Raw genomic sequence first — 25,694 nt, 5'->3', positions numbered from 1 at the left:
AAAAATCATGGATTTCACCAGTTTTCACATGCACTCATTATGTGTATGCACATAATCCTATAAAATTTTTATCACATTTACAGTCATGATAAGAGCTCCATCATCACAAAGAAGCCCCTGGTTCTACCCCCTTTATAGTCGCATGCTACCCACTCCCACTCCTAACCTCTGGCAAACATTGATCTGTTCTCTATTAGATACATTTTTATAGCATTTTGTTTTAAAGCACCAAATAATGCTTGTGATAATTAAAGATCTGGTTAGCTCCAACGCCATAGCTTGAAAGGAAAATAAAATAGGACAAGAAGCATCTTAATTATGTGAACCCTTGCCAGCCCTGAACAAAGTTATTTGTTTCCAAAAAAAAACAAAACAAAACAAAACAAAACACATGGCCAAGTTTATAAGACTATCTGAGAAAAAATAAGAGATAAATGAAAGCATATTTATTCAAGAGCTTCCAAGATCCCATCATCTCTGTTCAATCTAGTAAAGACAGAACTGGGTTGTTGGTCATGTGAGGAACCCTGTCTGACACTCTAAGACGGTGTGGGACAAATTCTGAAGCCTCGCATTTCATAGTAGGGAGATGCTGAGATGCTGCCCTTCTCTTTGTCATGGACTTGAAAAAGTATAAAGTTATTTGCAAGAAGGCTGATTTTCACAGCCCCCTATGATGCTGTAAGATTCCCCAGCAGCTGGTATTTGTTCAACTGATTAAACACAGAAAAGGAGGCTGAAGGTGTATCCCTGTCTGTCTCCTGACTGCAAAGTCCAGAGGGGGCAGGATTCTTTCTTTCTTTAGGTGCATCTGATTCTTTCTCCAGCTCACTCAGTACTCCTAAGAAATATTTCCCAAACAGCAACCCCTCCTAGCTGTGTTAAGAGAGATTTACTTCCTAGGGGCACCTGGGTGGCTCACTTGATAAAGCATCTGATTCTTGATTTCAGCTCAGGTCATGATCTCGGGGTCGTGAGTTCGAGCCTCACATCAGGCTCTGCACTGGGCGTGGAACCTGCTTAAGATTCTCTCTCTCCCTCTACCTCTCCCCCCAACACACTCAAAAAAGAAAAGAAAAGAAAGAAACAGATTTACTTTCTGATGGCCAATGATCTTTTCAGTTATGACCTAATGTGTTTTTTTTAATGTGCAATTTATGGCAAAATATCTTAGTCACTTATTATTTTTCAATTGTTTATCCACACGTTCACTTATGCAGATAAAATTAGATTCATAAGAAAATCAGAAAATACAGTTAAGTAGAAAGGAAATTATATATATATTAGTGTTTCGACACATTTCATTTAAGAAAGATGAGACTGTGTTTTCTTAGGAATCATATTAAATAGACTGGGTATTTTTGTTTTTAAAAAGACAACTCATCTTAAGCATCTTTCCGTATCATGAAATACAAAGCAGTATCGCATTTTACTATATATTTCATCACAAGGAGGTGCCATACATAATTGATTTACTCAATCCCCAAGTCCTGGACATTTACTATTCACCATGACAAATAACACTACCATAGTGTCTGTGAACACACACCGTGCAAGTGTCCTATTTCCTCAGGATAAAAGTCACAAGTAGAAATCTTGGGCCAAAGGGATGAACGTAAAATATTAAATTTAAAAGCTACCTATCTGTTACAAGCCGACGGTCTGGGTTTGATCAAAGCCATTCTGGTTGTGCTAGATGGTTGCTGAGCTGTTTGGCTAAGCTTTCAAGTAACTAGGATTTTCTATCTTGGCTAAAAGGTGGTAATATTACTCTTGGCTTTTCCCTGATTATTTTCAGGTTCAGGCATTTAGGATTTCCCTGGTTGCTTCCTGACTGCTGAGAACCTCCAGAAAATGGTGCCATTTTGTTTTTTTCTCTCCAATGGAGGCTGCTCTCTTCTTAAGGCTATGCTATTCTTTCCACCAGTGTCTTTTTTTTTTTTTTCCACCAGTATCCTTCTGTTCTTCCATTCCCCCCCCCCCTTTTTAAAATAGTAACCAACCATTTGTCACTTAAGGATGACTGGTCTAAAGCCATAAAGCAGAGCATATTACAAATTAAAAAAAATATCCCTATTTCTGGCATTTAGCTTTCCATGGATGCACTGGGCTTGGTTTGGTAGCTGTGCCTGAGTAAGACCTTCCACCTTGGGCCTTCACTTGGGAGAAGCACCGTCACGGGGACAGCTGTGTTGTCCTTGGGCAGCGTCTGCCTCTGCCCTGCCCCTTTTCCATCCAGGCATCTATGCATTTGGTTGCTGTGTGCTGGTGGTTCTAGGGTGTGCACATCTTCAACAGACATATTCCTTTCTTCCGGCACCTTTTTTTAAACAATGGGAGGTAACACGAATGCACTTTCCTCCAACTGTGACTTTAAATCCATCCGGGGCAATGAATGCCTCCCAGAACTCTGCCTGAAGAATAATGGCAAAAATAGCACTTGTTCAGGCATCCCCTAGGATGGCATCAGAGATCTCCGATCCTACATCTTAAACTGCTGGCACTGTGTGCGCAGCTCTTAGAAAAATCTGAAGTCTGCCTTTGGGATGGCAGAAACTTCGTACGCACGTTGGAACCGTGGTTTTTTTTTTCCCTGGGTTTTGTTATGTAAACAAACATCGAGCAGAAATATCACTGAGAACATGCTAATATTTCTCCTGGCAAAGGGTGTGCTACAATTAAGGCAGAAATTCAGCACTGGCTGCCCCAAAAGTGGTTAGTCTCAGGGCTCGTGTCTTCCCCCTGCAGAGGGAGAGGGAGGCTGGTGGTGGGGGGACGGGCGTGTGGCATTTAAATGTGTTTATGCAAACACCACTAATCAACATTCTTCTTATCTGAAGAGAGAAATATTGCAATAGCTAGTATTCTTAAAAAAAATTTTTTTCCCTCCTATTAAGTTAACCTGAGAGAGAAAAAAAAAATCAACATTGAAAGGAAAAGGGGATATATAACAAAACCAAATGGCAGCTGAGGGGGGGATTCCCTATAGCTATTTTTTTTTTAATTTTTATTTTTATTTATTTATGATAGTCACACAGAGAGAGAGAGAGAGAGAGAGGCAGAGACACAGGCAGAGGGAGAAGCAGGCTCCATGCACCGGGAGCCTGACGTGGGATTCGATCCCGGGTCTCCAGGATCGCGCCCTGGGCCAAAGGCAGGCGCTAAACCGCTGCGCCACCCAGGGATCCCCCCTATAGCTATTTTGAAGGCAGCCCTAGCCCCCTGTTGCTCTATCTGCATGCAGACGACGCAGAAACATATTTCCAGTTTCTCTATTTATCCATTCTTTCCAAGAGGACGGTGCAGTGGGCTCCCACTTTTAAGTCTCAAAGGGCGTGCATTATCTCCCTTCACCTCGTGATATGGCCGTGGAGGGTCCCAAGGACAGTTCCCAGTTTAAAGATGAAGAAACTTGGGGAACCTGGGTGGCTCAGTGGTTGAGCCTTCGGTTCCCGTTGTGATCCCGGGGTCCTGGGATTGAGTCCTGCACTGGGCTCCCCGCGGGGAGCCTGATTCTCCCTCTGTCTATGTCTCTGCCTCTCTCGGTGTCTCTCATAAATAAAAATGAAAAAAACCTTTAAAAAAAAAAGATGAAGAAACTGAAGCTCAGGATTTAAGCAGGACCCATGGTTAGTGAGCAGTGAAATCAAGATTTCAAGCCAGGCCTTTGACTCAATTTAATGGGTCCGACTCTGTCCTAGATGTTGAACCAAAGGCAGACATAGTAAACGACTGGGCATGAAGGCTCCTTCTGGCATCGAAATGAATTTGATACATAGTGTAGATGCCCAAGCTTATGTTTTCCAAGTAACTAAATGGACATAAAGCAGAACACTATTCCCCCTGCCCCAGCCCAGAACAGAAAAAAAAACAAAACAAAACAAAACAAAAAAAACCAACAACAACAACAAAACCAGGACAATATGTAAAGCAGCAGCCTATCTATCATGAAATGGAAACAAATGTTAACAGTAATCTCTATCCTTAATATCTTTAGATTCCCATTTCTACCACTGCAGACATGTCCAGGCTGGAGGATAAAGCCAGATACCCTTTAATTCCGCTAGAGGGGAATAGAATGACATGAAGGGATGCAAGTCAAGCATTTTAAAAGATTGTCACCATTGGAGCAGACAGGAGTCTTGCATTCACCGCGGTCCTGATGAATTTGTGTTTTGGAGCGTGTGTGGCCCTCTCCTTTACAACCATCTCCTCTGAAGAAGTGGAATCAAGCTGAAATCTTATTCAGCCTCTATGATCACGTGCGATTCAAACATTCTGTTCTTTCTAGAAAGTGATTTTTCTATTCTTTATCAAGCCTACAGCGTTTGACAGCCAAACCAATGTAATTTCACAAAGAGTCTAATTGGTGTGTGTAAGTGGATATGTTCTGCATGAATAGAAATTTCAACAGGGAGGGTAGTCTGTGACATAAAACACCGTGGGAGACTTGCTCATGATCTACAGAGAGATGAAAGATTTATTCATCAGGCAAATGAGAGGCCCAGCTCGGCGCTGTCCAACAGAACCTTCTGCAGTGGTAGGAATGCCTCCCACCTGCTCTGTCCAATGCGGAGACTTCTACTGAGGGGCTGGGTTTTTAAATTTTCATTTACTTGTAATCCATTTCAATTTAAAAAACCATAGGTGGCTAGTGGTGACCGTGCTGGACAATCCAGATTTAGAACACCCTTCCGGAGACACCCTGTTTGCTCAAGTTTATGCTTTCTTTTTTTTTTAATATTTTTTAAAGATTTTATTTATTTATTCATGAGAGACAGACAGAGAGAGAGAGGGGGGCAGAGACACAGGCAGAGGGAGAAGCAGGCTCCACACAGGGAGCCCGATGCGGGACTCGATCCCAGGCCTCCAGGATCTCACCCCGGGCCAAAGGCAGGTGCTAAACCCCTGAGCCACCCAGGGATCCCCAAGTTTATGCTTTCTTCCACCTCCTTGTCAGAAAGTCCCATGATGGCAGACACACACTGGAGGGAGCTTCGGGTTCTTTGCAGGTAACTGGACATGTTGGACCATTAATCAGTGGCTGGGTAGCTCTCCTGATCTAGTCTTTCATGTGAACCCCACTCTGCTGGCACACACCATTCCCAGGCTCAAAAAACCTCCCCGATGCCTTGGCCTAGCCCAAATCCAGTTTGTCTCCACAGGACTCCTTGTCAACTGCCTACTCCACAAGCATCCTTGGTGTCTGCTCACAGGCCTCCCTCCCCTACTGGGAAAAGCCCTTTCCTTGCCCCTGCCTCTTCCTAGTCAGTATGTATTCTACACATGCCTCAAGGCCATTTGTGGGCTGCCTCCTCCCTGAGGCCTCCTGTGACAATCTTCACTACGGTTTCCTTCTTTTGTTTCATAGCTGGCTTCCAACCTACCTACCATTTTCTAAAAGTTGATAAAGGATCTTTGTCATTTGTTCTTTGCATATATCCTTTATTTGTCCTCACCTCAGGGCCTTTGCACTTGCTGTCCCTGTGCCTGGAACCAGGCACCCCAGCTCTTCACATGGATGCCTCCTTGTCATTTAGGGCTCAGCTCAGCTTCCCCTTTTCTCCTGAGCAAGGAGGTTTTCCCTGATTCTCCATCCAAAAGAGCCCTCCCACACAGTTATGATGAGCACTAAATAATGTATAGAATTGCTGAATCACTACACTGTACACATGAAACTCCCTGTATGTTAGCTATACTGGAACTTAATTTTTTTTTTAAAGGATTCCTCCAGATATTCTGTATTCAATTATCCTCACTTATTTCTTCTCTTCACTTAATCTGAATTATTTTTATTAGTTTTCACTTGTTTAAATTCTGCTTTTCCTTTAAAATGTAAACTCCTTGAGTAGAGGGGACCTTGTGTCTGCCTTGTTCTTGGCTGAACCTCGAGTACCCAGAATAGGTCCTGGCATAAAGCAGGCTTCTCATGAACTTCTCTGGACGGAATGGATGCTGGATTCCCTCCCAATGGACAAGAAACTTAAGAGGTCAGAGATCATATCTTATCCCTAATAGGAGCTCAATACATGTTTGCGGAAGATCCTGACAACAGCAACACTTAACCTGAGCAACAGCCTTCAACCAACTCTCTCAGGTGACAAGCCCCTAAATGAAGTTAAGTCTTAAACTAATCTTCCAAAGTTTCTAAACAGACATGTTACTTTATATATAAAGTTACTTTATAACATATATATATATCTCTTAAAAAGCCTATCTCAAGTTTAGGCTGAAAAAAAAAAAAAAACCCGAAGGATTTTTAATTGCATTTAAGGATGCAATAATCAAGTCATAACTACATTGCTACCCATTTAGGAAAGTCCTAGAACTTTTCATTGATTTTGAGTGTGACTTTTACTGCAGAGTGGGAGAACACAGGTTTTGTGAAGAGGGAGCCATTTGACTTCTCTTACCAAAGAAATAAGGTATGGCAAGGCTTTGTCACCAGGACAAGACGAGGAAGAGAATGTGTCTGAACATTTGTCCTTCATGAAATGAGAAGAGAAGACTGAGCACGCAGTAGAGCTTGTGGTTCTAGTCCTGGCATTACACTTTCTTGAAAGTCAACGGTGTCTGGGGAGAGGTCGGTGCCCACCAGTTTACGGAGCAGATCGCCTGAGAAAGGTTCCTACGGTGTGTCATCTTCTGTGTTAAGAGAACTACCACGAAAAAAAAAAAAAAAAAAAGAGAACTACCACGAGTCTTCTTACAACTCACTTTAAAATGACTTGGCTTTACTGTTATTCTGTCTTGGAGCTGTGATTAAAAGAAGTGAGCCATCTTCTGGGGTGGTGGATCTGCTCTGCTGGGCTAGAGTTCTGGTTATAAACTTATCTGTAATTGGCTTTCCTCTGTGACTGCTAATCTCATTTCGCAGATGGAGATGGCCATTGTCTGAGTGTGATTAACTAGGAACTCGGTATCCACGAGAAGTCTGCAGGCAGGCTGCAGATGTTAGGACTGTTATTCCATGTACTTTTTAAGACCCTTTTCTTAATGCAAACTCTCTGACCTTAGTTGCCAATCCTTGCTGAGATTTAACGCAGCAAACACATCGGTGTTATTCTGACACAACTCAAAATACAGCCTCCAATGAGATTTTCCTGGTCACTTCTGGAACCTCTATGGAGCTAGAGGAAGTACTAGACCAGCTCTTAACCCCTGCCATTCTTGGAAGTGTCTGGGCCATTTCCTAAGAAAATACATCAACATAAACACCAAATCAGCTACAAGTGTCTGTCCTTCTAAAAAATGTACCCTGTTCATCAATGAAGCATTCACATTTAATGCTTTCACATAACTCTCATCCTAAGAGCTATGGATTTCATAAAGAAATCTGGTTCTAGGGACACCTGGGTGGCTCAAATGGTTGAGCATCTGCCTTAGGCTCAGATCAAAATACCGGGGTCAGGGATGGAGTCCCACATCGGGCTCTCTGCATGGAGCCTGCTTCTCCTTCTGCCTATGTCTCTGCCTCTCTCTCTCTCTCTCTCTCTGTGTGTGTCTCTCATGAATAAAAAAGAAAAAAGAAAACTGGTTCTGATGAAGATGTAAGGAGATTTCTACTTCGTAAATGGAGCAAATGATCCTCTTGATATATACCAAGTGGTATGTCACAGGTGATGAAATTTAATTGATTACACCAAGTTTTAGAATAGTAAATTTAGAGCAAAGTAGGTCCTTTAAAAAAAAAAAGATTATTTTCTATTTGAGGGGGAAACTTGGAGGGAGAGAGAAATCTCAGTCAGACTCCCCATTGAGTGCAGAGTTTCATCTCATGACCCTGAGATCATGACCTGAGCCGAAATCAAGCTTAACCAACTGAGCCACCCAGGTGCCCCCACCAAGTATGTCTTTAGGCATGAAGGATAGGAGAAAAACAGGGTTTGGAGGATCTAGGAGGTCCTCAATGAATAGAATGTCACAATGGGTAGAATCATGATTTTGATGAACTTAGAAATACACAGACACACCTGAACTGCAAAATTATTACCAAGAAAATGCCATTTCATTTCATGTAATTCAAACACTCAGCCATTCTCTTGGGTTGGCCCTGGTAGGTCTCTGCAGCCTGGAGCTCCAAGGTTTCATGGACTAGGGCAGCTCAATCCAAAATTTTGGGAACAGAAGGGAGATTCCTTACTTGATAAACATCATGATCAACTTGAGTCTTCTCCATGGATTTTGTGGCTCCTTTCTGGTTAGGCCATCAGGGGTTAATATGTGTTAGAAGCAGATGCACATGAAGTCTTTGAAAGAGCCTAAGTGAACTTGTGCTGATGAATGGATATAGATTTACTTTTCCTCCATTTCCAGAGGACAACTTCATCATGGAACTTCAGAGCAGAATTATTTTCAGATGCTCCATGATAAAATGCATTTCAAGCCTCAAGACTATTTTGTTTGCTGCAAGACAGATCTATTTCCCCTTAATAAGACATGTAGAGAATAATTAATAGAGGAGTTCAGGAGAAATTGTGACTTTCCAGGTCCAGTAAATGCCTACACTTCCTATGGACAGTTGACAGCAAGGCATCTGGACAGGACACAAGGCACTTACAATGTCAGAGTGCTGCTGAAAATGTGCTCACTTTGACTTCTTAGAATCACTTAGCTTCCTTTGACTGGGACATTCATTTCCTCGCAGCAGACACTACTAGGTTCCTGACCAAAATCCATTTTTTTCCCCCTTAGAGATGTCTGGGTTTTGTTGGAAAGACATGTCTAGCTGAGGAGATACACTTCCTAGCTTCTCTTGCAGCTAAAGGGTAGCCACATGCTCCAGCCGATCAGATGCAAACACAAGTCTTGCTGGTCACTTCCAAGAAAGCTGTGTTTTCCTGTTATAGTTGCTTCTCCTTTTCCATCTTCTTAGCTGGAGATGAAATGGCTGTTTATGACCAGAGACGATCCTATTCCCTCTCTGGAAATGGAGATTTTTGGCAACTCTCTTAAAAAAAAGGAGCTGGATTTCTCCTTATCTCAGGAAAATAGGCATGAGCTAACTAACAGAGGTTTCCCAAGGGTGGCTGAGCAGTTTTGTGGCTTTTATCCATTTCATCAAATTTTCACAGATCTAGAGAGGAGAAGAGAGAAGGGCTTCTGCTTCTTTCTCATTGCTATTGCTATTCATGTGACAGGGTGACATGCACTGCTCTTTGAAAGCTATTCTGTATGTGACCCATGTTTATGGATCTGTGTTCTCAACGACCCCATTGTGGCCATCTGAGGGAACATGTAAGTGTGGCTGACCTGAATTTTTTCCTAATTACCCAAAAAAGCCTGTTTTCTGAGATGTTTTGGGTTGTTCCTAAGTAACAACTGCCCATATCTCAATTTAGCTCCCTTATTACTTTATAAACTCATAACGGGATTAGGAAAGCAAAGAAAGGGGGAGAAAAAAAGGCTTCTGGATATTCTACAGGCAGCTTTCCTTCTCTCCTTCCCCCTGTTTCAGAAATCTGAAAGGTACTATAACAAACATCTTAAAACATCTGCTTAATGAGGTTTTGCCTTGAGACACTGAGTAGGGGAGAGAGAGAAAGGATGGGTTTCAACACAGTTGAGCTTTGCCAAAACCCATGGCAAATTTGCACAGCCTTGCCATCCCTCAAAGCCTTTTTTATTTCATGGATGAAGATAATGATATTCATTTGAGGGGCATATTATGCCCTTCTGTTGCATATACAAACCAGCCTTAATGGATATTTTAAAAAATTTCCCACGGGGAAAATAGGCCATGTGGAAGTGCCAGGCATTCAACTGTCACTTCCTCCCAGGGAAAAAAAGAAAAAAGAAAAAACAAACAAACAAACAAACAAACCCCAACAGTCCTACTTAGATGGAGCGAGCTATTGCTCTCACTGTTAAAAAGCTCTTAATGGTTCTGCCTACACATTTGGCTTTAGGGCTTCCTCAAACCTATAGCCACCTGCTATAGACTAGTTTAGCATAGTTTACACAGACACAGGATGGAGGGAAAAAGAAGAGAGACTCCAATTTGTTTCCTTTTGTAACCAGCTCTGACTTCCGTATTTAATGAGACAGACTTCATTGTAGCCATGTCAGTGAAGAACCACTACGTCTGCCATTTTGCATGCGTTGGTCCTTCAACAGACTTAGAATACCACATGAAACTGCGAAGGCTGTAAGATCTTTTCACTCTATAAGCCTTAATTTTCTCGGCTCTTGGGGGGAGGGTATGTGATATTTGGGACTAATTATGCTCAGTGGGATCAATTTCAATCCTATGGGCTCCCCTTCCTTACCTACTTGCCCAGGAGAGTCTAAAAATGCTAGAAATTAATAAAAGAGAACGAAGATGATCAATGGATGGATAAATGAATGAATGGATGGAGGGAGGGAGGTAGCAAAAATTTATGCATGAGGAAGTGGGACACACTCTCTAGTTAAAACTGTTTAGATATGCAGCAAAGGTCTATGCCCCTAGCCTATGTCTCTGCAGAATGCCGACAAGGGGTACACATGTAGTACATTTCCCAGACTATGAAATGCCTGAGTCAGACTCTTATTAAAATGCATGAGTAAAGTCTCAAATTCTGTAATCCCTTGTTACTTATGTCTGCTACTTATTTTTCACAAGCAGAGCTGTTTAATGCCCAGAATGTTCTCAAAAACTATACCTGGAATGAAAGTTTTTATCATGATTTAAAAAAGGAAAGTCCTAAGAGGTCCAGAGATAGTTAATCTGTTCTATAAGTGAAATACTTGCAATATGCATATGTAGAGTATAGGGGAATAAAGACGACACATGCACACCTAGGGAGGAAATAATGAATGAGAACACACGCAACAATGAAGGAATGAACAGCTCAGCTTAATGGAGGCAATCCCAACATCTCCAAACCAGACTCTTTCAATAGTGCACTGAAAGAATAAAGTCACACTTGACTTGAAAATTAATGTAGCATTTCTTCTGGCCCTAATCAAACAGGTGACCATGTGGGGCCAACTGAACTTTTAGGAGGACAACAGGTATCGGGTACTCGCTAGACCTTAAGACATTAGCCTCTCAGCCTGATAAAATCTCCATGTGGGTTCAAAATAATGACAATGTATCTCTCATTATAACACAAGTTCCCCCTATAGCGAACAGTCATAAAGGCACTTCATTTTCAAAGTCTTTTATGTTCCTCACAAGAACTTGCCAAGGCAGGCCTGGTGGTCATCAGATGGTTGAATGACCGAATTTCCATATGGTTTTTAAGATGTTAGGGGGAAAGCTGTGCCCATCTGTGGCCACAGTTGGGAAGCCGCCTGGTGGTTTCTTCCAAACTTGGATTTAAAGGGTTTTGGTAGCTGGAGGCAGCTCTGACTAGTCTGGCAGTTCCCTCCCTGCCAGTTCGTGCATAATTCACCCAAACGGATGGAACAGGCCCATTAGGGACAAACCCTGGCCCTGTTTCCCCTGGTTCATCATCAAATTTGTTCTCTCTTTTGATCTCAAATCCTCCCCTTTGATATCGACGAGGCTGGTGTAAGTCAGATAGCAACATGAGGTATCTGGTGGCAGATGGACTGGGGCCCACCTGAGGGACAAAGTTCCAACCCAGCCAGTGAGCCAGGAGTGGGGAGTCCAAGAATGAGACTGCAAACGTCAAGAGAAACAGCCTATACCTGGTTAGGCTGAAAGACATGAAACAGACCAAATATTCCACATTGAAAACCCAGCCCATCATCCTGTCCTCATCAGGCCCTGAGATGAAACAGCTCCTGAACATCTGTGTCCTTTGATCTTAGGCTCTTTGCATTTTTCATTAGGTAGGAAGAGACTGGGAATGCCATGTTGTAATGCGTTCTGTGTCACTTTTCCAGGGGCTGTAGTTTATAAATGTTCTGTTAATCAGAATTATAAATGAAAATTAAAAGGCATTTCCTTCCTTCCGTTCTTCCCTCCCTTCTCTTCCTCTCCTCTCCTTTTGTGTGTGTGTGTGTGTGTGTGTGTGTGTGTGTGTGTGTGTAAAATACGGTGAGCTCTTCAGGCCTGTGTCCTTGTCTTTCTCAACCTCCCACCCAGCCATGGGAAATCTAGAATTCCTGCTCCCCTTAAGCAGCTGAAAGCTTCCCACAGCCTGTGAGAACTACTACTCAGCTCCCAGCCCCCTCTCCTGCCTCACCTTCTAGCCATTCTGCTCTTTTTCTCCGGTGGGATCCCTCCGGAACATAGGCTTATGGCACTTATCACAATTAGAACTAATTAAGTGTGTGATGATGGCTCAGAGCAAATCGTCTCATTGGAGTGGAGAATCCACCCGGTGGTTTCCTCCATCCAGGGGTGGGCTCTGGTCGCTGGGGACAGAGGTGCCTCTGCATGCAGCTCCAAGCACCGCTGGAGCTGCATAAATCATGGGGGTGGATGGAACCGTCCACTGTGCAGTTTTCACTTTTGTAGCCCCAATGCCCCACCCAATGCCAGAGGCACAGCAGACATTTGAAAGACATCCATGAAATGAACTGAATAAATGAGCAAATCCATTTCAGCGCTCCAAAGACTTTCTTCATCACTGTACCTGACTCATTCTACATTTGAGCAAGGATGTGCTGAAGGATACTCAGCTATCAGGCATTGAGGCAGAATTAGAATGTGAGTCTTATGGTGGAACGTACAATGTTCTTTCTGTCATCATTACAGGGGTGAGGATGGGAAGACAGGGGCCCAAACAGCCACTTAAATGTGAATTCTATCTAATGTGTGGATTTATTTCTACCTACTTAAAAAAAAATTTTCATTCTTCCTAGAAGTAAAATTCATGGACAATCAACAAGTAATGATTTGCTAGATCCCAGCCAGACATGTGGATTGGGACCTCAGGAAGGGCTGTGAATTACAAAAAGACATTCTATTTTTCTTGTCTTCTTTTTTTTTTTTTTCTTTTTTTTTCTTGTCTTCTAAAGCCAGGATTCAGAACAGTGATGAATGTCTTATTGCCTCAAATCTCACTCAGCAAAGCGACTGACCAAAGCATGGAGCATTTTTCTTCCTTCTGGGTCTATAAGTAAAACACTGCATGTTCTAGTGCAGCCTTCTGTCCTAATGTGCAGGGGGAAGCCAGCATGACCCAAGGGAAGGGGTTTCACCGAAATCCTGAACAGACATAGGATCATGACACCTGCACTGTGATGCTCTGTTTCAATGGTTATGGCTGGTGGATTTGCTTTCAACCAGAGGCATTACTAACAAAGCTTTGCTTCTTTTTCCCAGATGACACGCAGGTCTGAAAGGACCAATGGTACAGTGGGAGAAGATGAGAATGAAGAAGTAAATTATGTTCTTTCAGGCTTGGAGTATAGACAGTGCTCTACTGCAAATGGGTGGTTTTATCATTTCCAAGGCTGTTGTTTCTAAATCAGGATATTTTTATCCTAGAAACAGGGCTAGGTCTATGGTTCACTTTCCAGATTAGACCTTTCATCCTAAAAGTGCTAATCTTCAGAGCCCTACCGAATATAATCCCATTACAGTACAGAATGCTGGTTATGTACCCTGTCTACTCAATCTTTCTCCTTCATTATAGAATCCCTATTTTTGGCTGGGCACACTGAGATTTGTAGTGAAAGAAAACACTTCTCTAGCAGCTAATTGTGGCCATGTGACAAATAAGATATAAGTATAAGGACTGAGGTGCCTGGGCGACTCAGACAGCTGAACAGCTAACTCTTGATTTTGGCTCAGGTCATGATCTTGGGGTCCTAGATTTGAGCCCCACCTTGGGGTATGGGCTAGGGGGGGTCTGCTTCAGGATTGTCTCTTTACTCTTTACTTCTGCCCTTTCCCCTACTGTCTCTCTAAAATAGATAAATAAATCTTTAAAAGAAAGCATGAGGACTTGAAAAGCTGCTTAAAAGGTGGTCAGTCATCTGGGAGTGGTACCATTTTTGCTGTATTGGGACATGTACCACAAACATGAGGGCTGGAGCTTCAGCAGCCCCCCTCCCTTTTTTTAAGATTTTATTTATTCATGAGAGACAGAGAGAGAGAGAGAGAGAGAGAGAGAGAGGCAGAGACACAGGCAGAGGGAGAAGCAGGCTCCATGCAGGTAGCCCGACGTGGGACTCGATCCCAGGTCTCCAGGATCAGGCCCTGGACTGAAGGCGGTGCTAAACCACTAAGCCACCCGGGTCAGCAGCCCTTTTTGACTATACACAGAAGCCTTGGGCTCAGATAGTGTGGCAGAGACAGTGCCCTGTTTCTGACAACACTAGAGCTGCTCCATAAATCTTGACCTTCTCCCCTCGATGCTCCTTTTACATGAGAGACAAGCAAATGCTCTTATTTCATCTTTTATCAGTTGGGATTTTTCTATTGTATACAGATGCGTGCAATTCTTAACTGACAGGTCATGAATAACAAGGTCTTGATGCAAAATTGGGATGTCTGCAATACATCTATCCTTAAACCCTCTCTGGCAGTAATGACTAAAGGAACTTGCATGCTCATGTTCCTAAGAAAAACAGTTATCATGATAGGGATTGGCATTTGTGGAATACTATGTATTTGACGAACAGTATTTCTTTGCCACAATGCTGTTATAAGTTAACTGTGAATAACAGCCCCACTTTCACAAATAAGGAAACTGGGATTCACGTTGAAGAACCTGCTCCAAGTCAGCTCTGAAGTGGCTAAGAGTCATATGTTTGACATGAGACTTAAGTACAGGTGAACAGGTAGGAAATGGTAACATTTTAGAGGTCTTACCAACAAATTTAATAAATTGCTATTACGTGAGAAACTAGCAAAAAAAGAAGGTAACCTGATAGAATTAAAAGAGGGAATATAGAGGTGCCTACCACATGGTAGATTCTCCAAAAACATCAGTTCTCCTCTGGATTTTTAAAAAGCCCTTCCTTGAAACAAACAGCTACTTCCCAATTTTTTTAGATGGATTTTGTTAGATTATTTTGCTTGGGAGAGGACATCCATGGAAATGTACAATAATTTAAAAAGATACACCTGAAAAATGAAGTGGCTGGGTTTGTGAACTGGGTTGAATAGCATGCATACAGCCCCCACCCAGATTCCTGTCCACCTGGGACCTCAGAATGAGACCTTATTTGGAAATAGGGTTTTTGCACAGTTAAATTAAGATGCAGCCCTACTGGATTAGGGAGGGCCCTAAATCCAATGACTGCTGTCCTTATAAGAAGAGGAGAGAACACACAGAGATACAAGAAAGAAAAAGGCCATGTGAGGACAAAGGCAGAGAGAGATTACAATGATGTATCTATAATCCAAGGAATGCCAAGAATCGCCAGGGAAAAAGCAGGGAAGGATTCCTCTCTAGGGCCTTCAAGAGGGAGCCTGGCTCGCTAACTCCTTGACGTTGAACTTTCCAGCCTCAGGACTGTGAGAGAACACATTTCTGCTGTTTTGAGCTACCAGCTTGTGGCAATTGGCTCCAGCATCCCTATGAAACTCATACAGTCTGGAAACATTTAAAGCATCAAAGAGCATTGACCAGTGGAAGTATTTATTATACTGAGATCCATTTCTGTGTATCTGAAAAATAACTCTGTAGGATGCTATGCCTTTGAACTTCAGTTTTCATTCCTCACAATCACTGCTGTGGTGTCTGACTCAATTCCTAGGAGCATGCACCAGGCTCCATGATTCTGGCTGAGAACTCTAATGGTCAATGCACTACCTCATCTGTTGACGCTGTACTCATGGCAGGGGTGGGTGGGGAAAGTCAGCTGTTGTGTGTCAGATACACCAAAAAAATAGCTGTTAATTAGATTCTGGGATCAGATGTGAGTTTATCATGGAAATATAAGCAATCCTTGTATACAATTGCAACTTGCGTATATTTGCCTAATTCTAAACTTAATGTTCTATTCTTCTGAAATTAACATAATCAAGTTTAGTATACTTATGTTTGGAATATCAAATGAATAAACATGACTTTATACACACTCCATAGTTTTACAAGTCTGTGATGGAAAAACCCAATTATGATAATTTAAAGACAGAAACGATAATTTCCTTCAACTGTCTGCAAGAAAAGAAGGTTTTCTTCTCCTGGAAAAATTCACAATACCACAAATGAGATACTTATCTCTTGAGTTTCCATACAACTTAGCTAAAGACAAAAAACCTCCAATGAAAATAGTCCCAATTGCACATATGAGTTTTGAATTTATATAACATGAAAGATCTATAAATATTAAAATGTTCTCAATGTAAAACAGTTATCTCCACTAATTTAGTATTACCCTCTGTAGGTCTAGCACCTATCCTAGCAGGCTATAAAAGGATTCATGATTCTATTTATGTGCTATATTTAATATATTTATATTATCAAGGTCAGATTTCTCCAATACCAGAACGATTCTGTAAAAGTAGGTTACACAGAACTATATCATAAGCCAGTCAAGCTATTTATAATGTCTCTTCAGTGTTTAAAATATTTTTCCATTCGTTTTTCTACTCACACAATGAGACATGCTTAAAATAAAACAAGTACTCTTACAATATCAACAATGAAAAGATAAACAACCCAATTATAAAATGGGCCAAGGATTTGAATAGACATTTCTCTACAAGAGACATATAATGACCAATGAACACATGAAAAGATGCTCAACAACATTAGCAATTAGGGAAATGAAAATCAAAACCACAGTGAAATGCCACTTGACACCCACCAGGAAAACTAGAATCAAGAAGATCTGCAAAAAACAAAACAAAACAAAAAAGAAGATCTGCAACAACAAGCATTGGCATGGATGTGGAATGGCTGGAGCCCTCATACATTACTGGTAGGATCGGAAGACGGTACAGCTGCTTTAGAAAAATTTTTTAGGGGCACCTCAAAATACTGAACAAAGGTACCATACACTCAGCAATCTCCTTTCTGGTCTATCTTCCAGAAAACTGTGAATGTATGTTCACATAAAATCTGCACGGTTATGTTCATAGCAGTATTAGTCACAAAAAGTGGACACCAAGGCACCTTGGTAGCTCAGTCGGTTAAGCATCTGACTCTAGATTTCGGTTCCGGTCATGATCTCAGGGTCATGAGATGAAGCCCCCCCCTCCCCCCCCGGGCTCTGCACCAGGCTTAGAGTCTGCTTACGAGTCTCTCTGTCCCTCTCTCCTTTTGCCCCTCCCCATCCCAAGAATAAAGTGGACACAATCGAACATCTATCAACCGATGAATGGAGAAACAAAATGTGGTATATATACTACATAATAGATTATTTGGTCACTGTCAGGGAGCAGGAATTCCTGTCCCCTTCTACAGTCCTTCCAGCTGGACTGAGGATTAATGTGAGATGTATTAACAGGAGAAAATAAAATTTAATAGTATATGCATGAGGAATCCACATAGATGTGGAAATTCCAGAGATTGGCAAGATGAGGTATTTATGTCAAGAAGAAGGGGGTAGGGGTCTGGGATTTCTGAGGAGAGGAATGCATTTCACAGGGTGATAAAAAGAGCACATATCTGGCAATTAGATCTTTGCCATGCCACACAGATGGCTCACTTACATAAAATTTATCTCTGCTAATAACCCTTTTTCTGGAAAAGACCTCCAATTTAGATTCTTTTGTGTAGTTAAGGGAGGACAAAAGTTCCTTTTGAGCCTGGAGGGTTTGTTTGGACAACTCTGTGAATATACTAAAAATCACTGAACTCTTTATTTCCAGTAGGTGAAGTACCCCCCCCCCCCCGAAGTGGGTGAAATTTATGTTATGTGAATATCTCCATAAATCTATAAAAATATGGGCAACTTTTTAAATTGACAACTATAACAAAAATGTAAAGCAATACTTATTTTCATTTGTATTAAAAAAAAAAAGAAACTCCTTGCCAAAGCAAAACATAAACCAAGGGGCCCCTATGAGAGTTCTTTTCAACTCAACTGTGGGGTTTCCCATTCTTCTTCCTTCTCCTTTTCCTCAGCTCTTCCTTTCCTCTCTTGGGGCTTCTGGTCAAATCATCCAGTTTGACACATTTTGTACCGAGCTGGACAGCTGCTTGAGGAACTTGATAACATGTTTCTATATGGCAGACAAGTTAACTGTTTTCTTGGCCAGACTGGAGGCTCCCATAACATGACTGGCCACAGGCAGTCTAGACTGGCTTCTCTCACCTTCTAGTCTTTGGCTGGTCTCTCTCACTTCTGCTCTGCAACTGCTGCGCTATTCATCAGACACTGCTTACTACAGGCATGCACCACTGCACTCGGCAAACCCCTTTACCTGATCAGTCACTCGTTCTTGTATCATTGGACTCACAAGATTGACCACTGGGCTCAGAGGCAGAGTTGAAGCACCAAAGTCTGTGTTTGAAAAGCCAGTGATTTTCTTGTAACCCGAGGGAACGATTGTATGTGCACACAGAAGAGAAAAATTTGTGAACAAATCTTGCAAAACTCCATTTTATTATTTTTTTTAGAGAGAGCAAGAAGGAGTGGAGGGAGGGGCAGAGGGAGAATCTTAAGCAGGCTCCATCTCACAACCCTGAGATCATGACCTGAGCCAAAACCAAAAGTTGTTGGGGGGAAAAAATGAGTCATACACATTTGGTTTCTTTTTTTTTTTTTTTTTAAGATTTTATTTATTTATTCATGAGAGACACAGAGACACAGGCAGAGAGAGAAACAGGCTCCATGCAAGAAGCCTGACTGGGACTCTAGGATCACGCCCCAGGCCAAAGGCAGGCGCTAACCCACTGAGCCACTCAGGGATTCCCTCATATTTAGTTTCTTAATGTTCTTTTAAATTCCAAGAAGATCACCAAAACAATTAGTTTACAAAGGCAATGTGGAGTTGAAAGCTCAGGCCTGTGAGGCAGAACAGGAGTTCTAGATCTCACAAATGAACTCTATGGCCTCTGCAGTTTCTCATCTCTTAGGTGGGAGGAGTGGATTGTGCCTCCCAAGGTTGGCTGATTATCAGGATCACCTGGGAACCTTTTTTTGTTGTTGTTGTCTTTTCATGATGGAAACTTTCAAATACATGTAAAGAACAGAGAGAACCATGAATCCTGAGTACCCATTTCCAGCTTAAACAATGATCCACTGGCGTGTTTTGTACCACTGAGAATACCCTTACACTCTTTCCTCCTCCTTCCAACCCTACTGCAGAGCTTTTCAAAGATACAGATTCCTGGACCACACTCCATGCATGGGCTTCTGATTGATCAGGTCTATAATAGGACCTGAGAATTGTTTTTGTTTCTCTTAAAGACTCAGTTTGGAAACCAATGACCTGGAGAGCCCCTGAATTTCTCTCTAGCAACACAAATTCTACTAGCTTAAGATGTGCAAAGCAACAAATGCCATAGGTCAAGTTTATGAAACGATAAAAATACATTTTATGTACAGTATATATATTTTATAGGGCATTAAACCCTGATGTGACAAAGCAGCTGACAGTACTTGTTTCAATTTCAGCATGGACTCAGAACCTCAAGAAAGGATAATCTTCACTGCAGGCTGTGGAGAAACCCCCAGCGTTCCAGAATTTAGAACTGCAAACTACAGATGATTCTAACTACTTGTTTGGAACCAGAGTGAAGTCTGCCACTACCAATGTGAGAATTTAGGTGTGCGGGAAATATTGCAAAGCACCCAAACTTCAAAATGAAACCAACTCATGTGCTTCAGGACATTCTGAGATCAGCTGACAAGAATCAGTGCCAACACGTGGACAAATAGGCACCACCAAAACCCCAACATACTGCCCTACAAAGGGTTTGCAGTTGGTAAACATTTTTCTGACAATTTTGTCTTGAAGGTACTTTCCTAGGACCATCTTAGCTTATAAATTAAGCCAGCGTTCTGACAGTGTCTTGTCTAAAGCAAACCATCCAGATCTTTATAGGCAGTTGCATTCAAAAACCAATTTTTCAGCCTCCCAACTAGAATACAAAAAGCCTTAGTAAGGAACTTCACGCTGCATTCCCACTCTGAGATCACCAAAATCCTAAAAATGGAAGGGGCTTCACGAACTATGTAGCTACTCAAATTGATAATGAAGCTTTTCATTTTAAAAGACCACTTGAATTTCTTTTAACTGGTGTGTATGTGCAATCAAAATGACAACGTCCACTGATTTAAATATAAATCCAGAAAAGTGAGACCTGTTTGATCCTATGGGATCCCAAACAGCTCCTGCACTTTAAGATCAGACTTCGTGGACCCACGAAAAGAGCCGGGCTATGTGTGAGCAGCTAGCTGGAGGCGGAACCCAGAAATAGCAGCCAAAGCTTTGTGTGCATCCACTTACAAAGTACCCTGAGCTGGCTAAGGAACTAGATGTGGCTACAAGAAAAATTGACTTTTATAGCTTGATATATATTCCTTGGGATCAATACCAACACAAAAAGAGGAGAAAATGACATGGTGTTTTCTAAACTAGACCTCAACAATTACCCTAAAATTTTAAATCAAGCTGTGTTTATGAAAGATTCAGATTTTTATGTATTTTTAACGGCGGGGTTGGTATAGGCAATTCATGCCTTCCTCTGTCAAAAGGGTAACTTTTAAAAACATAATTCATAGCTTGCTTGCAACAAAGTCTCTGCTTCACTGATTATATATCTGGATTTTTGCCCCAAAAATATGCAAATTGGAAGAGAATCATTTAACTCTAGAGTAGTTTGGCAAAAGTACAATTAATCCATGGTGTCTTAAGCACATTTTTCTCATTAAGATAATAATGCCTAATTAATATTTCAATTTGAAAGCCAGTCAAGTAAGCCTGAATCATTTGGGTTTTATTGATTGAAATAATAAGCATAAAATTAATAAACACTTTAGGGAACAGAACTCGTAAAAAAATAAAGTCCATTTATAAAAATGTTTTAAATTTTAAAAGTAACTGTATCACAAAATAAAAAAACACTTCCCAGAATCTCACCACGACAACTCAATCACTGATCTTTCCAGTATAATTACTTTTGGTAATTTAAACAGGTTTCTTTTTGTAAAGGTATAGAGTAACTATACTTTTAAAATCTTACCTTTTCATTTAATATTAGGTAAATTTAGTCATGTTGCCATGACTTTAGAATAATTTTCAAATGAATGGATAAGTCATAATCTGCACCATTACTTCATTACTGAAAGTTAATATCTCAATGGACATATTCATGTATATATGAAAATATACATTTTATACTTTTGTATTCTTTTCTTAGAAGAGATTAGAATAGTCATAAACACATTAGAGCTCTTGATATATATTGCCAGACAGCTTTACACGAGTAGTACCAACTTATAATGCAAGCAGAAATATAGAAAAAATATTTGATAGACTCCCCACCAGCCATCATGCATATTAGGTATTTTAAAACAATTTTTTTTTGCTAATTAAATATGTGGGAGTGATACTTCATTTTCCTAGTTACAATATTTTTGCCAGAATGCCAGAATAATTTCTATTTGTTAATCATATATATTCCCACTATTGTGAGCTCTCTTCTTTAATTACTTTGCCAATTTATCTACTGGAGACCTTATAAATTTGTATGAGCTCTTTACTAGACTTCTTTGCCATTTCTTTCTTTTTTTTTTTTTTTAGTTTAATTTTGTTAAATTTGATAAAAAGAAGTATCACTAAAATGGAGTCAAGAGGTTCAGCAGGGGGAGCTCTCAGGCTCCTCCTCATCAACAGCAGACCCAATGGAGACAGACCTTGCAGGTGGCTACTGCTTTACTATGGGGGTAAGAAAAGGAGAGGCTTCTCCTCGCACCCCCCAGCCCCTTGCCATAGCCTAGCCAACAAGAAGCCACCATACATCCAACTCCCACTTTCCTAATGGACTTTTTGTTTACAATAGCCTTATATCCCCCTTTCATCTATAAAAAGGGTATCCTCTTTGTCCTGCAGACTTCCCTATGGTTTTGCCATACCTTGTTTGTCCCAGATTGCAATTCTCTCCTATTCTTTTTTTTTTTTTTAATTCTCTCCTATTCTTGAATAAACCCATCTTTTGCTAGTAAAACAATTGGCAGATTTATATTATTATTATTTTTTTTAAAAGAGCAAACATGCTCACAAGTGAGTGGGGATTGGAAGAGGGGCAGAGAGAGAGGGAGAGAGAATCTTCAGGCTCCATGTTGAATATGGAGCCAAACACAGGGCTCAATCTCATGACCTGGAGATCATGACCTGAGCTGAAATCAAGAGTCTGATGCTTAACTAACTAAACCACCCAGGTACCCCATTGGTAGTTTTATTTTTAAAGTGATTATTTTTATTATATTTAACTCCTTTTAACTCTCAAGTTTATTTTAATGCATGGTATGAAATGAGCCTCTAAATATATTGTTACCTCCAATTGTTGATGACTTTATTCCAAATATCTTTTATGGAATAATCTTTCATTTCCCATGGATAAGTACTTATAAAAGTAAACTAGTAAGGAGCAGTTTAAACAATTCGGCAGTATTTCCACCCCCACCCCACCTAAAGTGAATAGATGCTTGGAAAAATCTGGGTGGCATTGAAAGAAGAGACCAGAATGTCACTGCTATTCATTTATCTTACGTGATGACTATACTTATATATTTACGTATGTGTATGTATATATACATACAATGACCTATAGCTACCTCACTGTGGTTTTCATTAATTCTTCCATAGACATCTAGTGTTTTCCCACCAACAGGGAAGCCATGTTCTGATGGGAAAGGCACTACTAAGCTTTGGAGTCCCACAGGCCTCTTTCCCCATTGATGAACTGAGGGAGCAGATGGAATTCTAAACTACTAGGCCACAATTTCTTAGCTGTAAAGTGGTGACAATCATGCCTTTCTCAGGGTGTTAAGTTCCTAGGGCCATGCCTAGAATGCAGTAGGCATCTAATAAGTGGTTGTTGTCAACAGTGCCATACACTGACCCTGTACTTGAAATAAAGCAATGCAGATCCCGGTGCCTCCTATAAATACAAGGTCTAGTTCGCAAACCCTATGTGTATATGATCCTGGGGCCATGTAATAAGTACTCTGATGAGCTATTCACAAGGAACTTTAGGAACATGGAAGAAAAGATACACATATCTAGCAGGAGAGGCAGTGATGACTTCACAGAATAGTCAACCCAGACAAAAAGTTACTCTTTACCAACCTATTTCAATATCCATGTTTCTGCCTAAGTGACTTAGCATGCCATTATATGCGACTAATAGGTCTTGGTGGTTAAAGGTTTAAAAAAATCCTAAAATTGAAAAATCAGAATTGTAATGATTTTACATTATTATTCAAATTTTATGTTGTAAGCTGATTCCAGATAGTTACTCCCTCAGAGAACACAGATCAGTTTGGACTTTGAAGCGGGCTGGGGATTTGGCTAAATCAAGTCATACTCAAAATCAAGACTTACATCTTTTGAGAAGCAGATGCTATTGGCACGCCTTAAGAGAACCCTAATTAAGTAGGGTTGGAGGCTTGTACTTTGTCCTTAGCATATGCTACTGAAATGAATTCCACAAGCCATTTCTTTACTCAGCAGCCAGGCAGGCAGGCAGGCAGGCAGAGTTTCATCCAGGATCCACATCCACTCAGCAAAGGGACAGAAGACCACCTCAGCTATGACAAGTATCTTGTTCCACCACCTTTCTCTTATACATAAAAGCAACACATTGTAAAACAAAATACTGCACATGGCCTTCAAATACTTCAAAATACTGCACATGGCCTTTTTTCTTCTAGAAAGTAACTCTTAATATTCAGTACTCTAAGATTTGCATATGGCTTTGGGAAGTGCTTTATTATGCCTGAAGCCTTGCTGCCTCCCGGACCATCTTCTTTTCCTCACAGATGTCGCCAAAACATGCCTGAAGGTTTTTATTTGGAACTAATATCTGTTCTTTTTTTCTTTTAACAAACTCTGTTAAATCTTGTTTGCAGAGATGGTTCATGACAGCAAGATTCTGTTCTGGTGCATGTCATGGAAGAGAAGCAGGCAGCTGAAGGTGGAAACAGATGGAGAAGAAGGCCTCAGGAAGTCAAGGAAGAAGGAAGAAACTCTAGTGCCCATGGATGGGTGAAAGAGAAAACGTTGTTTACACACACAATGGGATATTACATAGCCTTAGAAAGGAAATTCTGACACAGGCTGCCACACAGATGAACTTGGAGGATATGCTGAGTGAAAAAGCCAGCCACAAAGGACAAATATTACATGACTCTGCTTATATGAGGTTCCCAGAGTAGTTAAATTCAGATACAGAGATTAGAGGGGTGGTTGTCAGGAGCTGGCGGTGGGGGGCTGGGAGTTAGTGTTTAATGGGGACAGAGTTTCAGTTTGGGAAGACAAAAGTTGTCTGGAGATGGTCATAATGGTTATACAACATAATGTACTTAATGCCACATTAAGGCTAAAATGGTAAATTATTATATATATTTTGCCAAAATTAAAAAAAAAAAAAAAAAGGAATAGCTAGACCTCCAACTCAAGCTACCCAAGCCCACTCAGAGTCATCTTGAGCCTTCACTATGTTCATTTTAAAAAGATCTACAGGGGATTCTTATATGCGTGCCTGCCAGTGTATAAAATAGCTGAGACCTAAAATTCTTTACTTCTCAGCAACCAAAGAAAACACAAATGACATTTTCAAGGCTACTGTCATTCCTTGTCCTAAATTAAAAAACAAGTCACGTGAGGCCTTTGGGACAGTGGTGTTCTCTCGTTCCTTGTCCTCAGAGAGGATGAGCTCAGGAAAGGTCTCAAGGCCAGAATTTGGAGGACTCACAGCAGAGCCATACAAAGCAGCAGGCACTGGCCTTCCACTTATCCCGTCACAGAAAACACCTTCTGGAGACAGTCTCTAGTTGGTGCTAAAGAATCCCAGAGCAGGAAGGAGGACTCCAGATGGTAGTATAAGAGCCAGATTCAGAACCAGAATCTCTAAGGTCCACCCGTCAAACCCCACCCCTGCTTCATGTTCAAACCCAGGGAGACTTTTTCTCATCCTACGGCAGCTGAATTACATCATCCCTTGTAATAAAAAAAGGAATCGTTTTAAGTTTAAAATTTCTTCAATTTCTTACAAAGATCTTGAATGCCTGACAGAAAGGACAATCTTCCTCTTTCCATCAGGCACCTAGGAAGACACTGATTACCCTGGAAAGGATGGGAACATGTGGGGGCGGGCTTCATGTCACTGGGCACCAAGTGGGACAGAGCCCAGCTCTGAGCAGGGAAGCGGCAAAGGCAGGAGGGCGAGGGAAAAACACATCCAATTGAACCTTCCACAACTAAATTGCAGTTCTGACTTTTCCTGCCCTGTTCTCACTTGCTTTTTTTATCTTGTTTTTATGGGACTCAAAGAAACCACAACAAACAGCAAAGGTATAAGGTGGAAAATATGCCAGAAGGTGCCCATCAAGAAGTAAAATAACATTTATCAAGCCCTGGGAGATGAATGACAGGAGCTGCAGCTCCCCCCCATCCCCCCCAACTAATTACAGAGCCTAAGAAAGAAAAGCTCGCGCAAAGGAAGCATCCCTGACAATGTGCAAGCTGGCTGGTTCACAGGCAGCTGTGCAAATGGGGTTGCCCGTGAACGTGGGCATGCCCCGAGGCAATCTATCACCCATCTCTGTGGGAAGAGCCAGTTCGCTTTTTGGCACTTCTGATTTTCCAAATGTGAAAAATGGGCCTGTTGCCTTTCCAAGGGTCTATGCGGTCAGTCTTGGCAGTCAACAAAATGGAGTTTGGT

General features: G+C 41.3%; 1 protein-coding gene and 1 long non-coding RNA gene across 3 annotated transcripts in view; one reads left to right on the top strand and one right to left on the bottom strand.

Moving 5' to 3' along the window:
- Positions 1-25,694, bottom strand: part of PRKCA (protein kinase C alpha) — a 395,705-nt gene that overhangs the window by 136,048 nt on the left and 233,963 nt on the right. The window lies entirely within an intron of this gene.
- LOC111097325 lies at positions 19,532-24,443 on the top strand. The gene is made up of 2 exons (XR_005364294.1): positions 19,532-19,762; positions 23,881-24,443. It is a non-coding gene; the product is annotated as an uncharacterized LOC111097325 (long non-coding RNA).

The sequence above is a fragment of the Canis lupus genome, chromosome 9, assembly GCF_011100685.1.
Source record: "Canis lupus familiaris isolate Mischka breed German Shepherd chromosome 9, alternate assembly UU_Cfam_GSD_1.0, whole genome shotgun sequence".
In the NCBI taxonomy this organism is placed as follows: Eukaryota; Metazoa; Chordata; class Mammalia; order Carnivora; family Canidae; genus Canis; species Canis lupus.
This window is presented reverse-complemented; position numbering and strand designations above follow the sequence as displayed.